Source organism: Chenopodium quinoa, unplaced genomic scaffold, assembly GCF_001683475.1.
Source record: "Chenopodium quinoa cultivar QQ74 unplaced genomic scaffold, ASM168347v1, whole genome shotgun sequence".
Lineage (NCBI taxonomy): Eukaryota > Viridiplantae > Streptophyta > Magnoliopsida > Caryophyllales > Amaranthaceae > Chenopodium > Chenopodium quinoa.
The window spans coordinates 2119293-2134970 of record NW_018742418.1 but is presented as its reverse complement, the minus strand read 5'-3'; positions in this window follow the sequence as shown (position 1 = coordinate 2134970).

Sequence of the window (15678 nt, the reverse complement as noted above, 5' to 3'; positions counted from 1 at the left end):
CGTGGGTTGAAGCCCCCAAGTTTAGCTCTAGATGGATATGGTTGAGCATTGGAAATCTCTTGACGTGATCATACATGAATGTGAATATGAATGTAGCCGCACCTTGATGTGAGGTTGCCTACATATCCGTTAGGATTTAGGCCGAACGTAGCTCTACCCGAACTTTACACAAGTGTATGTACACCTCAAAGAGGTCTTTTGAGGGTTGTAACGTGGTTTAGCTACTGGTTTGAAGAAGAAAGGGTGAAAGGCTCAAGACCCGAGAGAAGCCCCCTAAGATGTGTAATTGTGTATTTGAAAATTTTGAATTTTGCAAGTTTATTTTCAACATTTTTTTTGCTTTGAATTTATTTTTTCTTTTTCATTGTTTTGAATCAATGTGGGCAATCTCGGATCATGCGGTCCATCACTCACTTAGAATTCATGTTTCCCAGGCATGGTACCAAGCACTTGATGGGAGACGCAATTCGAGACGTGTTCATATCAAAGACATTGGAATACTTGCCCTTAGACATTGTTTTATTATTGTTTTGCTGTTTTTTTTTTTTTACTTGCTTTTGAATATTACACAAATTACACATCTTCCCATCCCAAGGTTAGGTGAATGTGGGTTGAATAAATAAGGCCAATTGTTAGACGAGGCTCAAAATGGTTAGTGAAGAAAAGGGATATGTGATTAAATGGTTAATGGGAATAATGGGTTGCAAAGGTGCCTCTAATAATTGGTAACCTTATACTTGATTTGGCAAAAGCTTTTTTTTTTTCTTTTTTGCTAATCACATAACTGAATGTAAGAAAGAAATGCTCATTTATGAAGAAGGTGAGAAACATGACATATAGACAAACGGATAAGGAGAACCTATGCTAGACTTTTTAGGGGGAAGGGTTTGAAACAGAAGAAGAAGAAAGCATGAAATCTTGGCGAGAAGCTTGCATCGTGCTTCGTCTTCGTGGCTGTTTATGAGTTACTTCTTGCTACCTGGGGAGGAAAAAAGTTTGTTGTTGTTGATGCTTTGATTGGAAGGAAAGAAGGAAGGAGTGACGTTCCCCTTATTCTTCCAATTGTTGCCTAGTGATTTTGGACTCAAGTATTGTGGAAGGATGAACTCACTCAATGCTCAATACTCGGATTGGATGAAAGGAAGAGTGTATGAAATAATTTTGAAAACTGAAGGGAAATACTCCACTCATTCCTATTATAATGGAAAACAACGCATGCATGGTCCTACACGATCATAAACAATATGGTGCATGACTCGAAGACAAAGTGTGTGCAACGACTCAACATGTGTGATTAGGTGAATTTATAAGACTCATGGTATGATCGCAGGGATAAACATGAGGACGTTGTGAAAAACAAAGGACACAAGGACCAAATAGCACGGAAGACTAAAAGACAAACTAACTTGATTAATTTTGTCCAATTTTAATGTTTTTGCTATTTACTAGGTGAAAACTGTCCATTGGCAATCGTTAGTCATAAATAAGATCAACCACAATCAAAGAGAAAAACACATGTTAAGGTTAACACAATAATCACAAGAAACTAGGAAGAGGACTGGAATTCTAGAAGAGTTAGGACTCACGGGAAAAGATTAAAAATAAAATAAAATAAAATCTACAATCCTATGTTATACAAGTTGGCATGGATTAGAGGAATAAGAGAAGTAGAAAATTGGCTAGGACTATCTTCTTCTTCTTCTTCTTCTTTTTTTTTTTTTTTTTTTTTTTTTTTTTTTTTTTTATCTTGACATGAAAAGATTAAAAAAAATAAAAATAAAAGAAGATTAGTCGCTAAAAAGAACTCCTAAATTGGACAGGCTGTAATATTTCGGTTATAACTTTTAATCAGTGACTCTGATTGGGACAAAATTAACGCCAAATGAAAGATAAAAAGAACTCCTAAATTGGAGGGTGCCTATGCTAGACTTATTGGGGAAGGGTTTGAAAAAAGAAGAAGAAAGCATGAAATCTTGGTGAGAAGCTTGCATCGTGTTTTGTGTTTTCCTTGACCATAGGTTGTAGAAAAGGAAACCATGTGTGTTCTTTGTTAATCACATGACTTAAACTCGATTCAGCATGCACATGTGAGGAGAGGGTATAGTGTATGAGGTAAATGATATGTATGGGGAAAGCATGTAGGAGGAGAGTGTGTGAATGTGGAAAGTGTTTAAGAGGGAAAGTGTAATGTATGGAAAGTATGTGGGAAGGTATATGTGAATGTGGGAGGATATGGAAATTTTTAGGAATAAGATGAACCCTCATATGAGAGAATGTGGGAAGTGTTATAAGAAGGAAAGCACGAGGTGTGTAATGTATAGAAAGTGATGTGAAGGGAAAGGGGTGTATATGTGGAAAGATATGGAGAAATCCGGGAATAAAATGAACCCTCAACTCAAATGACGGAAAGGACGACTCATGCATGGACCTAAGACATGGTCATGGTGTGAAAAAAGTATGTACAAGGTGTGTGCTAAGACTTGTGAGTGAAAGTGATATGTTCAAGACTCGTGTAATGACCATGTGACTAGACATGAGAACGGTGTGAAAAAAAAAAACGAAGGACTCAAGGACCAAATAGGGGAAAGACTAAAAGATAGACAAACTAACTTGATTAATTTTGTCTAATTTTAATGTTTGTCCTATTTATTAGGTGAAATTAGTCCATTGGCAAACGTAAGTCATAAATAAGATTAAACCACAATCAAAGACAAATAACACATCTTAAAGTTAGGTCATGGGAATGAATAAATAAAAATAAAAATCTTCAATCCTATTTTATACGAGTTGACACGGATTAGAGAACTAAGAGAAGTAGAAGATTGCCTAAGACTAGCTTGACACAAAAAGAAATACAAAAAAAAAAGGTTGGACGATAAAAAGAACTCCTAAACTTGGATAGGCTGTAGTATTTCAGTCATAACTTTTGATCAGTAACTTTGATTGAGACGAAATTAACTCCAAATGAAAGATAAAACCCAGGGCTACAAGTCTATAGGTTACAAAACTCGTAAATATTTCTAGAACTCCGGCTATGACCAAAATAAGTTGACACTTGTGCAGGATACGGGAATATAAATCCGGGTTGACTCAAAATAATAATAAAAAAAAAAGAAAAACTATGACTCGACTTAATAAAGAAGAAGAGGGTTAGTAAGATAAATAAGTCCTTAGTTAGTATGTTAAGACTTTATTTACAAAGACAAGTCAACACAAAGGGTTAGTTTAATCACCAATAAAGAATGTACAAGTAATAGATGCACAAGTAGTCAAATAGTCACAATATGATGCAATGAGTTTGCAACCTAACCATGGCTCTAGTTCTCTAAAGTTCGAGGATTATGGTGGTCAAAAGAGGGTCCATGGTTATGAGTCTAGATGCATCGCAGGGAAGCCTTACCTTTGGAAGGGTTGGCGTGTATGGATGGGACCCCGCAAGTTAGACTTGCTTCCATGGTTTGGTGAATTCACAAACTCGGATCGGATGTACCCATCGTTGCACTGAGCGTTCAATTGGGTAGATGGAGCGTGAATTCCTAGGGGCTAAGACCATATGTAGAACACATATGGGTTTAGAAAATAAGGAAAAACTCAACCAGGAAGTAGAATTAGCGAGACAGTACTAGAATCGGTCAAAACAAGAAGGCAGATTCCTGGCTCGATGTCGAAAGAACTCGGGCGAGAAAACGGGGTCTATCGCACAACGATAGCAATATCGCGTCGCGATAGAGCTATCGATCGCATAACGATAGACACTGCTGTCCCGCGAAAGTTTTCAATGTTCTTAGGATTTTCTGATTTTTGTAGCATCTTTTCGATTCTAGTTGTGAAAGATATTTCCGGCTTTTCCTATGTGTAAAAATCCTATGTTTTTTACGCATTATGGATGGTCTTTCCAATGCGAACTTTTTTATGCTTATGCTACAATGTTAATCAAAATTACGCACAATGAATATCTAGAATTTTTAAATTCTCATCCACTCATTCTAAAGTCAACTGCCAAAATAAATTTTAGGAATTAAAATTAGAAATCCTCCCCAGTGGAGTCGCCAAAAAACTGTAGGGAATATTTCATCACTCAACTTTGAGCCCCACTGTGATCATGCATTTAAGCATGGTGGCGTCCAAAGGGAAAAAAGGTAGAGATTAAAGAGTCGTCAACAAGTATTAGGAACTTGTAAACCATTCACGGATGTGAAGGTTACACCCCATTCACGATCACGGAGATCGCTAACTCCATAGTGGTCCGGAACCATGACTAGATATTCGGGGATGATGGTACGAATCCAACCTTAAAGAGATTGAACTCACCCTAAATAGGCCTCTACTTAATTCTTATGACATTCATGTGTGCTTTCCGATCAACATACACACAACAAGTTAGCCCTAAACCTGTTCATTCTATTTTGGTTGGTTACTAATGCACAAATAAATCTATTATTGGCAATCACTAGAATTAAAATCATATTAAGCCTAAATCAAATTATTAATTATCTTATTAGGCGTAATTTCAAGTACAAATTCCCTGTAAACCTGCAAGAAAGGGCGTGATCAAGCAATAAAAATGAATAATAAATAATCAAGCAATGTATAATTGACACAACAATCATAATAATAATAATAATAATAATAATAATAATAATAATAATAATATCCTCAAAGCATAATTAGCAAGATCCTAGGCATGATACTAAACGGATTATTAACAAACCCTAGCATGTCACTAATAATCAAAATCAAAGGTTTAGCCTAAACATGATACTAGAAACCAACATGACATTAAAAATATCTAAAGCCTCCTAACATGATACTAGAAATCAAAATTAACATCTTAACATGAGACTAGGAATCACAAAAGCATCCTAACATGATACTAGGAATTAATATAAAATTCTAAACATGATTTCTATATCAAAAGAATAATTAAGATAGTAGATCTACTCACTTTGATGCCTCGTATCTCTTTCTATCAAAACAATACACACGTTAGTAATGTCAAGAAAGATTAAATCAAATAAATAAAATAAAAATTAAAATATAGATTTGGGACCAAACCCTCAGAAATATCAACCTTTCACGTCGAGGTCGAAGGCAACTACGAGAATGGTTTGGAGTATTCAAGTCTCGCAAAGGACGTATGGTGTTTGTTTAGGCTAAGGCTAAGAAAGAGAAAGAGTGTAACACCCCCAAATCTCCCTCTACAGAAATACTAGTATAATACGTATAATTATATCGTAGAGATAGACTTAGGCGTCTTACCGCCGCGTGATTACGCAAGGCTACTCAAAATACTTAACTCAATAACAAAACTTGCAGCGCGAAAACTCAACTTTCTTTTATTAATACTTATAAAAATAGTAACATTGTTATGAGTACTCAAAAGAAAGACAAGACCAACATTCCTAAACTAGGTGAAGAAAATCCCGGAACTCCCATATGCTCTTTCATGACTCCACCTGAAAATAGTCAACACTGCTTACCATTACGGTAAACAGCGCGAACCAAAATAAATAGAAAATACGGATTAGAAAAATATGCTAAGTACGAAAAGTGCAAGATAAGTAAATTCAATTTATTTGCAAACATGGTTTTAAAACCAATTCCAATAATTAATCCAATGAATTCCAAAACTCATGTTTCAAAACCAATTCTCAATAATTCAATAATTCGATGAAACGATTTATAAAACCAATTCCAATAATTCAATAATTCGATGAAACGATTTATAAAACCAATTCCAATAATTCAATATTTAAATAATCTATTCAATAAAACCAATTCCTCTTTTTAAAACCAATTCCTCACCCAAGTGTGCACACCCCCCAAGCTAGTCTCGTTATATTGCAAGGCTATTCTTGAGGAAAGACTCGGTAATACAAAGTCCAAAGTCTTATAAACCAAATCCACATAGTGGGATTACTATCAACATGCTTGTAAAGCTTTAATAAATAATTCAATAAAATTCCTCTTTGAATAAAATAAACTTTATAATAGGTTAACTCAAAACTCCTTTTTATTTAATTCAACGTGCTTTCAAAATCAACCTTTTAATAAATACTTGAGAATTAAATCTCATATAAATAACTTTTCAAAATCAATAACTCTCTCTTTGAAAAACCTTTTTAAAAACTCTTTAAAACAATCCAACATACTTTTTTTTCTTCTTAAAACCAAATTCCTTTAAACATAATAAATACTTTCAAACCATTCAAAACATGATATTAAAATCAATCCGTTAAAAATACATCTATTAAAACAAATATTAAAATCAATACCTCCAAACATACTTTATTTCATAAATCATGATTCAAATCAATTTAATTCAATCACCAATAAAATCATGTAAAACATGTTATTCAAACCAATCAATTTCGAAGGTATCTAGCCACCTAAAAGTAGCTTGATTCCGAATATCAATAAACACTTCGTACTTTCAAAGTTCAATCACAAATACACATTGCAACTAACATAACCATAAGGTTATCACAACATCTTTAGACATAAACCCAAATCTAATGTGCATGGACTATTAAACTCTTTTAAAAATAATACTTCAATATAGAATTATAACTTTGAAATAGGTATTTATATTTTAGAAAACTAACCATGAAGAAAATAAAGGAATTGAATTAAAGAGAATTGAATTTGCGTTGGAAAGAATAGGCAGAACTTGCAGAGGTCATAACTCCTTTGATATTACTCCAAATTGGGTGATTCTTGAGCCTAGTCTCAAGGAAATTTTGAGAGGAACAATTTTTTGTGAAATAGGAAAACCCCAAAATTGACCATAATTGCCCGAAAATTGGCTCCAATGATATATGGGCAGATTTTCTTTTAGAAAAGAAGAGAAGAAAAGTAGGAAAAGGTTGAGGGAAAAGAAGAGTAAAAGAGAAGAATAGAATTGAGTTTTTGGTGTAAAGAATATGACAGGTATGAGGGAGTATTTATAGGTTAGCTCATGCAAGAATAATGGTAGGAGAATGTAGGAAGAATTATGGTAAAAAGAATTAAGGAATTACTTGGAGAAGAGAATGAAAGAAATATGTAAAGTTGATATTAAGGTGATTAAGAAAACTAGAATTAAGGAAAGTGTGTTGTCATGAAAAATAATATGGCAAAAGAGATTACTTGGGGAATAATTAAGAAAGATATAAGGTAGGAAAATAAGATGGTCAAATATTTAGAAGATGGAGAAATAAAATTAAGGAAAATAAGAGATTTTAAGGAGATAATTAAAAATACAATATTCCAAAATAAATCACCCAAAATCTGACCATGAGGGCCAAAAATATTGAGCTTCCATAGCTCAAATTTTTGGATCCTATTAGTATATTTTAGGGAGTTATTTTGCTAGATTTAAGGAATTAAAAATAATCGTGTAAATAATATTTATTGTATAAAAAAATTAATTAAAAAGATACCAATTATTCACTAAATAAATTAACCTAGAAAATCAGATTTTCCACACTAGGAAAATCGGAAAATCATAATCAATAATTAGGAATTTTCGGAACTTGTTCATTAAATAATAAAATATAGTTTTTTCTTTAATTAAAATATCCAAATATATTAATAATCCGATTTTTAAAATAAAATAAATGGATAATAAATCTTATCCAAAATCCAAAATAATTATTGAGTTTTAAAATGTATTTGGCGCCAAAATTCAAATATCATTTTGGCTCCAAAATTCAAATAGTAACATAAATTACTAAGATACCCTTTTTAGAAATTATTAATTAATTATTTAATTAGAAAATACGTTTCAAAAATACAGGGTATTACAGAGAGAGAAAATCTTATAGTTTAGAGAGGAATTAAGATGATGATTTTTTATGAATGAAAATAGAGGAAAACGACCCTATTTATATAAAAAAAAGGGTCGAAGGATCAGAAAAGAGTCAGAATTTGACTCGGAGTAAAACAGATCGTATCGCGAAACGCCAGCTATATCGTGGCGCGATATAAGCATCGTCTAGCGATATTTTTTTAAAGATAGAATTCGCACGGAATCCAACTTCCAATCAAATCGGGTCAATCATATTTCCGTACGTATCCTAGTTTTATCAGAATTAAACCTATTAAAACAAGTGTTTTATCTGAGTAAAAGTTTTAAATTTTATCTTTTCAAAAACAGGATAAAGTAGAACCTTCTAGAGGATTCTAGAAGCTAATAATAAATCCTAAGGGATTTAAGAATGATGTTTAAGGTTAATGGACCCTCCACATGGTCATTAGGTCGTAGGTAAGGCTCAGTTTATTATTTTGGCCATAACTTCCTCGTTATAATTCGGATTTAGGCTTATAATATATCGCTTTTTTCAAGCCCCATCCAACTAAATAATAATTGGACCAGGATCAGGTTTGGACGTTTTTAAAAAAAGGACACGAAATGAATAATTTTAAGAGACACGAAATGAATTATTTTGGTCTTAAAGACATGAAATAAATGATTTTGATCAAAAACACTTTAGGAAAGGTTAGAAATGGTTAAGGCTAAAGGAATTCACAAGACTCTTCATCTCTTCACCTAACTTGATAATCAAAGACGTGAAAGGTACTCATCACTGGGTTTGATTTTTAAGGAGACACCAAGTTTTTAAGGAACTTGTAAACCCTTCACGGATCATTAAAATAAAACCACAAAAAGGGACAACGATAGGAAACAACGATCGACCCGTGAAGGTTATACCCCATTCATAATCCATAATATTAGTAACTACATATGGTTCGGAACCACGAAAGAAGGATCGGGGATGATGGTACGAAGTGAGTCATGGAGTCACATTCGCCCGCATTGGCCTCTACTCGATTCTTATTGTGAAAAGTGATTCTTGTGATCTCAAAGGCATACAAACAAAGATTCAATTTGCTCCAAACTAGTATTAGGCTAAATTGGTTGAATGTTAATACAACATATAATTCTAAAATATCGTGATCACTTAATTAAACAACAAGATTAAAAATGAACCTAAACCGATTGTCCAAATTATTTTATTAGGCGTTATATTCAATTACATATTTCCTTTAAACATGCAATATGGTGATCAATAAACATAATAAAAATCATCATTAACATTGGAAGTAATTTAGCCATAATAACGTTAGTAAAATCAAATCATAATAATAACCCTAATCATGATAATAATAATAATAATAATAATAATAATAATAATAATAATAATAATAATAATAATAAGAGCAATTAAGTGAATTAATTACTCACGTTCCACGCTTCTTTAAATTGCTACATCATGAATAAATTATTAGTAACTTCAACAAAATAATAAATCAAATTGAAATTAAATTAAATAAAAGTAGAGTTGATTTGGTCCAAACCCTCAATCGTTCTACCTTTCACGCCTTGGTTTAAGTATGGAATTTCGGGTGTTGTATGGTCTTCGGGGAGTGCTTAGGGGAGGAATGGTGTCATTAGGAGAATAGGTTTAAGGCTTAGAATATTAGAGAGAGAGAGAGAGAGGAGAGAATGTGTGTTGGTGCATAACAGAGAGGAAGAGAGAATGATTTGGTTCCTCCAAATTGAGAAATCAGCCTCGTATTTATAGAGGAAATGAGTAGAGTGATGCACGAAACCCTAGAAAATGAAATGCGTCGCGGAGGGAAACCTAGAAATTGGCGCATCACGGCAGGATATGCCGCAACACAGCGCAGTTTGCCGTGACACGACAAGAATTGCCATTACGCGGCATTTTTGCCGCGACACGGCAAATCTGCTTTCCAGATTTCCGTTCAAATTCATTTTAACCCTATTTCTTAATCATTAAGTACGTGATATTTAGGCGTCGTTTCAGCTATTCCGAGCTTATTTTTGGTTTAGGGTTTTGTTATTTTATTAATTGGGCTTAATTAATAAATAACACGAAATGAATTAAAAAGGGTTTGGGCTGAAATGTGGATTGGACTGAGTTTAAATAAGCATTTGGACTGATCTGTTGACTGATTTGCAGGCTATTTTTGACTGAATGTGGGTTTTAAGCATTCCCACGATTAAATACTAGACCCGACCAATAATTGCGGTAAAAGGTTGTTCATTATCGGGTTTGGTTTTGAGGAGACATTTTTAGGTGTCTATAGAAGCCCCCACTTTGATTGAGTTTGCAAAAATGTAAGTTTTGAAAACGATAGCCAAAGTAGTCGATTGGGACGGAGAATGATTTAAGACGTTCTGCGATCCTAAATCACTCTGTATACGCCGATACATGCAATAAAGCGTTAGTTCCACAGATAAAAGAGTAAAGGGATAAAATGTGTATATGACACCAATGGGCTAGCAGCAAATATGTTCGGTAGGTTTCCGCGCCTCGAGAAATCTACCGGATGAGAGTCTTCCGTGCCTTGGGAATTCTATCGTGAACCACTGCGCCTCAAGCGTTCCACTAAATAAAAGGTGACAAGCTTCCACGCCTTGGGAAACATGTCGTAGACTCATGCGCCTTGAGCAACCTGTTGAATGATGATCTTCCGCACCTGGGGATGATCACTGAGTGGTTGATGAATGATGATTTTCATTTGTCCCCGAACGTGGGCTGTAGATGTTGATGGTTTGATTGTCCTCGAACGTGGGGTGTGGATGGTTCGATTGTCCCCGAACGTGGGCTGTAGATAGTTCGATTATCTCCGAACGTGGGTTGTAGATGGTTCGATTATCCCCGAACGTGGGATGTGGATGGTTCGATTGTCCCCGAACGTGGGCTGTGGATGGTTCGATTGTCCCCGAACGTGGGCTGTAGGTAGTTCAATTATCCCCGAACGTGGGTTGTTGATTGTTCGATTGTCCCCAAACGTGGGATGTAGATGTTGATGGTTCGATTGTCCCCGAACGTAGGCTAAAGGTGGTTCGATTGTCCCCGAACATGGTCTGTAGATGGTTCGATTGTCCCCGAACGTGGGTTGTAGATGGTTCGATTGTCCTCGAACATGGGTTGTTGATGGTTCGGTTGTCCCTGAACGTGGGCTGTTGATGGATCGATTGTCCCCGAACGTGGGCTGTAGATGTTGATGTTCAATTATCCCCAAACGTGGGCTGTAGATAGTTCGATTATCCCCGAACGTGGGTTGTAGATGTTTGATTATCCTCGAACGTAGGCTGTAGATGGTTTGATCGTCCCCAAACGTGGGCTGTAGATGGTTTGATTATCCTTGAACGTGGGTTGTAGATTGTTTGTTTGTCCCCGAATGTGGGCTGTACTTGAGATCTGCAAAGTGGGAATTGCTAGAGGACTCGTATAGACTGTGATTGAAGTTTTACTTGACATGACATGACATGTGTATGACTTGTGATTGTATGTTTATATGTATAGTTAAGTGTGTGCGTCCAGACACAAGCAACTGAAAATGCAAAAAAAAATTCCATCATTTTTGTCATGAGTGGAGGGTACTAACTTTCTCTTGAAAAAAAAGACGTGAAAAATGAAGTTTTGGAAGAAGCTTTCGAACTTCTTGCAATAAAAATTTTGAAAAAGTTTTTGAACTTCCCCAAAAGAAAAATGACGAAAAATGGAAGAAGTTTTGTACTTCCTCGTTGAGCAAAGCAAGGTGAATCGCATGAATTTTCTTCTCGTCAAATTAAAGCTCGACTTGAAAATAATTTATGCATGATGAATGTTCTTAGGCCAGGAGGCTAAGGACAATTACATCATGTGACACGATCAATGAATGGACTTAGGTCAAGAAGCTTAGCACAGTATAATCGTAGTTTATTGTCGATGTATGTTTCTTAGGTTAGGAAGCTAAGCATCACATATAATGTACAATCTTGGAAGTTGCTAGGTTTGGAAGCTAAGCACGTATGTAATGTACGCATGTATTCAATGATGATGTTTGCTGGAATCTTGGTGAACGTTGTTTAAATCAGGAAGCTAAGCATGTATTCAATGATGATGTTTGCTGGATGTTGTTGTGAAGGATGAAGAAGTATGCGCGTTGATGAAACAAGATTTCATGACATGGTGTTCCTAAGGGAAGGAGGATATGGCAATGTATGTGTGAATGATGTGAGTGAAAGTGATACTAAGGTGAGGCTGCAAAGGCTATGGCGAGGGAAATAGATATGAGAAAAGTCGAGATGGCGACTCATTAGGTTGGGTAGGCTAAATAACGTGGGTTGAAGCCCCCAAGTTTAGCTCTAGATGGATATGGTTGAGCATTGGAAATCTCTTGACGTGATCATACATGAATGTGAATATGAATGTAGCCGCACCTTGATGTGAGGTTGCCTACATATCCGTTAGGATTTAGGCCGAACGTAGCTCTACCCGAACTTTACACAAGTGTATGTACACCTCAAAGAGGTCTTTTGAGGGTTGTAACGTGGTTTAGCTACTGGTTTGAAGAAGAAAGGGTGAAAGGCTCAAGACCCGAGAGAAGCCCCCTAAGATGTGTAATTGTGTATTTGAAAATTTTGAATTTTGCAAGTTTATTTTCAACATTTTTTTTGCTTTGAATTTATTTTTTCTTTTTCATTGTTTTGAATCAATGTGGGCAATCTCGGATCATGCGGTCCATCACTCACTTAGAATTCATGTTTCCCAGGCATGGTACCAAGCACTTGATGGGAGACGCAATTCGAGACGTGTTCATATCAAAGACATTGGAATACTTGCCCTTAGACATTGTTTTATTATTGTTTTGCTGTTTTTTTTTTTACTTGCTTTTGAATATTACACAAATTACACATCTTCCCATCCCAAGGTTAGGTGAATGTGGGTTGAATAAATAAGGCCAATTGTTAGACGAGGCTCAAAATGGTTAGTGAAGAAAAGGGATATGTGATTAAATGGTTAATGGGAATAATGGGTTGCAAAGGTGCCTCTAATAATTGGTAACCTTATACTTGATTTGGCAAAAGCTTTTTTTTTTCTTTTTTGCTAATCACATAACTGAATGTAAGAAAGAAATGCTCATTTATGAAGAAGGTGAGAAACATGACATATAGACAAACGGATAAGGAGAACCTATGCTAGACTTTTTAGGGGGAAGGGTTTGAAACAGAAGAAGAAGAAAGCATGAAATCTTGGCGAGAAGCTTGCATCGTGCTTCGTCTTCGTGGCTGTTTATGAGTTACTTCTTGCTACCTGGGGAGGAAAAAAGTTTGTTGTTGTTGATGCTTTGATTGGAAGGAAAGAAGGAAGGAGTGACGTTCCCCTTATTCTTCCAATTGTTGCCTAGTGATTTTGGACTCAAGTATTGTGGAAGGATGAACTCACTCAATGCTCAATACTCGGATTGGATGAAAGGAAGAGTGTATGAAATAATTTTGAAAACTGAAGGGAAATACTCCACTCATTCCTATTATAATGGAAAACAACGCATGCATGGTCCTACACGATCATAAACAATATGGTGCATGACTCGAAGACAAAGTGTGTGCAACGACTCAACATGTGTGATTAGGTGAATTTATAAGACTCATGGTATGATCGCAGGGATAAACATGAGGACGTTGTGAAAAACAAAGGACACAAGGACCAAATAGCACGGAAGACTAAAAGACAAACTAACTTGATTAATTTTGTCCAATTTTAATGTTTTTGCTATTTACTAGGTGAAAACTGTCCATTGGCAATCGTTAGTCATAAATAAGATCAACCACAATCAAAGAGAAAAACACATGTTAAGGTTAACACAATAATCACAAGAAACTAGGAAGAGGACTGGAATTCTAGAAGAGTTAGGACTCACGGGAAAAGATTAAAAATAAAATAAAATAAAATCTACAATCCTATGTTATACAAGTTGGCATGGATTAGAGGAATAAGAGAAGTAGAAAATTGGCTAGGACTATCTTCTTCTTCTTCTTCTTCTTCTTTTTTTTTTTTTTTTTTTTTTTTTTTTTTTTTTTTTTTTTATCTTGACATGAAAAGATTAAAAAAAATAAAAATAAAAGAAGATTAGTCGCTAAAAAGAACTCCTAAATTGGACAGGCTGTAATATTTCGGTTATAACTTTTAATCAGTGACTCTGATTGGGACAAAATTAACGCCAAATGAAAGATAAAAACTCGGGGCTACAGATCCATAGCTGGAACGACACGTAACTATTTCTAGAACTCCAGCTATGAAAAACAAGTTGATGCTTGTGCAGAATACGGGAATAAAAAACTGGGTTGACTCAAAATAAATAAAAAAAAAAAACCACTATGACTCGACTCTAATAAAAAAGGAGGGTTAGATAAGAAAAAAAAATCAATAAAAATATGCACATATAAGCACATTGTCACATATGATACAAGGAAGTTCGCAACCTATAGTCTTGTTCTATGTTCGACTATGGTCAAGCTTATTTGGGTATCAAAAGGGTACCATGGTTAAGAGTTTGGGCGCGTTAGCAAGGCAGCTCCCTTGAGGGTGTATGCCAACGGGATGCTCCGCAAGTTCGTGATTAAATCAAATTCGACTCTATGGTTTGGGTGGATTTAATAACTCGGATGAACCCTTATTGTCATGAACACTTTCAGGTTGAAAGAGCTTAAATTCTTTGGGGCTAAAAAGTGTGTTGAACACATACGGTTTTCAGGAAAAACGAAGGAAGCTAAATAACAAGAAAAATACAGAGCCACTGGAAGGATTTTAGGACTGCCGCGACACGGTAGGAAATATCGTGTCACGGTACTGATTGTCGTGTAACGGTGATCTGCATCGTGACATGGCAATTTTGCCGTGGCGCGACAGTCAGGAAATCTGACCAGTGCCTCTGTTTTTTCATTCGCGATCAGGTTATTTGATTTTTCCTACGAGGTGAACCTAAATACGACGTTAAAACGTTGATGCATATGCAAAAATGCCAAATTAATCACAGGGATACGATTCAAGAATCTTTCAAGTCTCATCCACTCATCTCAATTAAATACCGATCACGCAAATCGATAAATAACCAAGAATCCTCCCTAGTGGGGTTGCCAAATTGTAGGCGTCATTCGAAGCGCGCCTACGTTAAGCATGTTGTGAATATGCTTGGCAATCATAGGAAGTGGGAATTGACATATACAATTTGGGACAACGATTAGGGACAAATAAAGTAGGGAGCCGCCAACAAGTTTTTAAGGAACTTGTAAACCCTTCATGGATCATTAAAAGGCAACCACGAAAAGGGACAATGATAGGCAACAACGATTGACCTGTGAAGGTTATACCCCTTTCATAATCCATGATATTACTAACTCCATATGGTTAGAACCACGAAAGGAGGATTGGAGATGATGGTACGAAGTGAGTCATGGAGTCACATTCTCCCGTATTGGCCTCTACTTGATTCTTATTGTGAAAAGTGATTCCTGCGATCTCAAAGGCATACAAACAAAGATTGAATTTGCTCCAGACTAGTATTAGGCTAAATTGGTTTAATGTTAATGCAACATATAATTCTAAAATATCGTGATCACTTGATTAAACCACAAGATTAAAAAGGAACCTAAATCGGTCGTCCAAATTATCTTCTTAGGCGTTATATTCAATTACATATTCCCTTTAAACATGCAATATGGTGATCAATAAACATAATAAAATCATCATTAACATTAGAAGCAATTTAGCCATAATAACGTTAGTCAAATCAAATCATAATAATAACCCTAATCATGATACTAGCAATAAGAATAATATGAAGAGTAATTAAGTGAATTAATTATTCATGTTCCACTCTTCTTTAAATTGCTACATC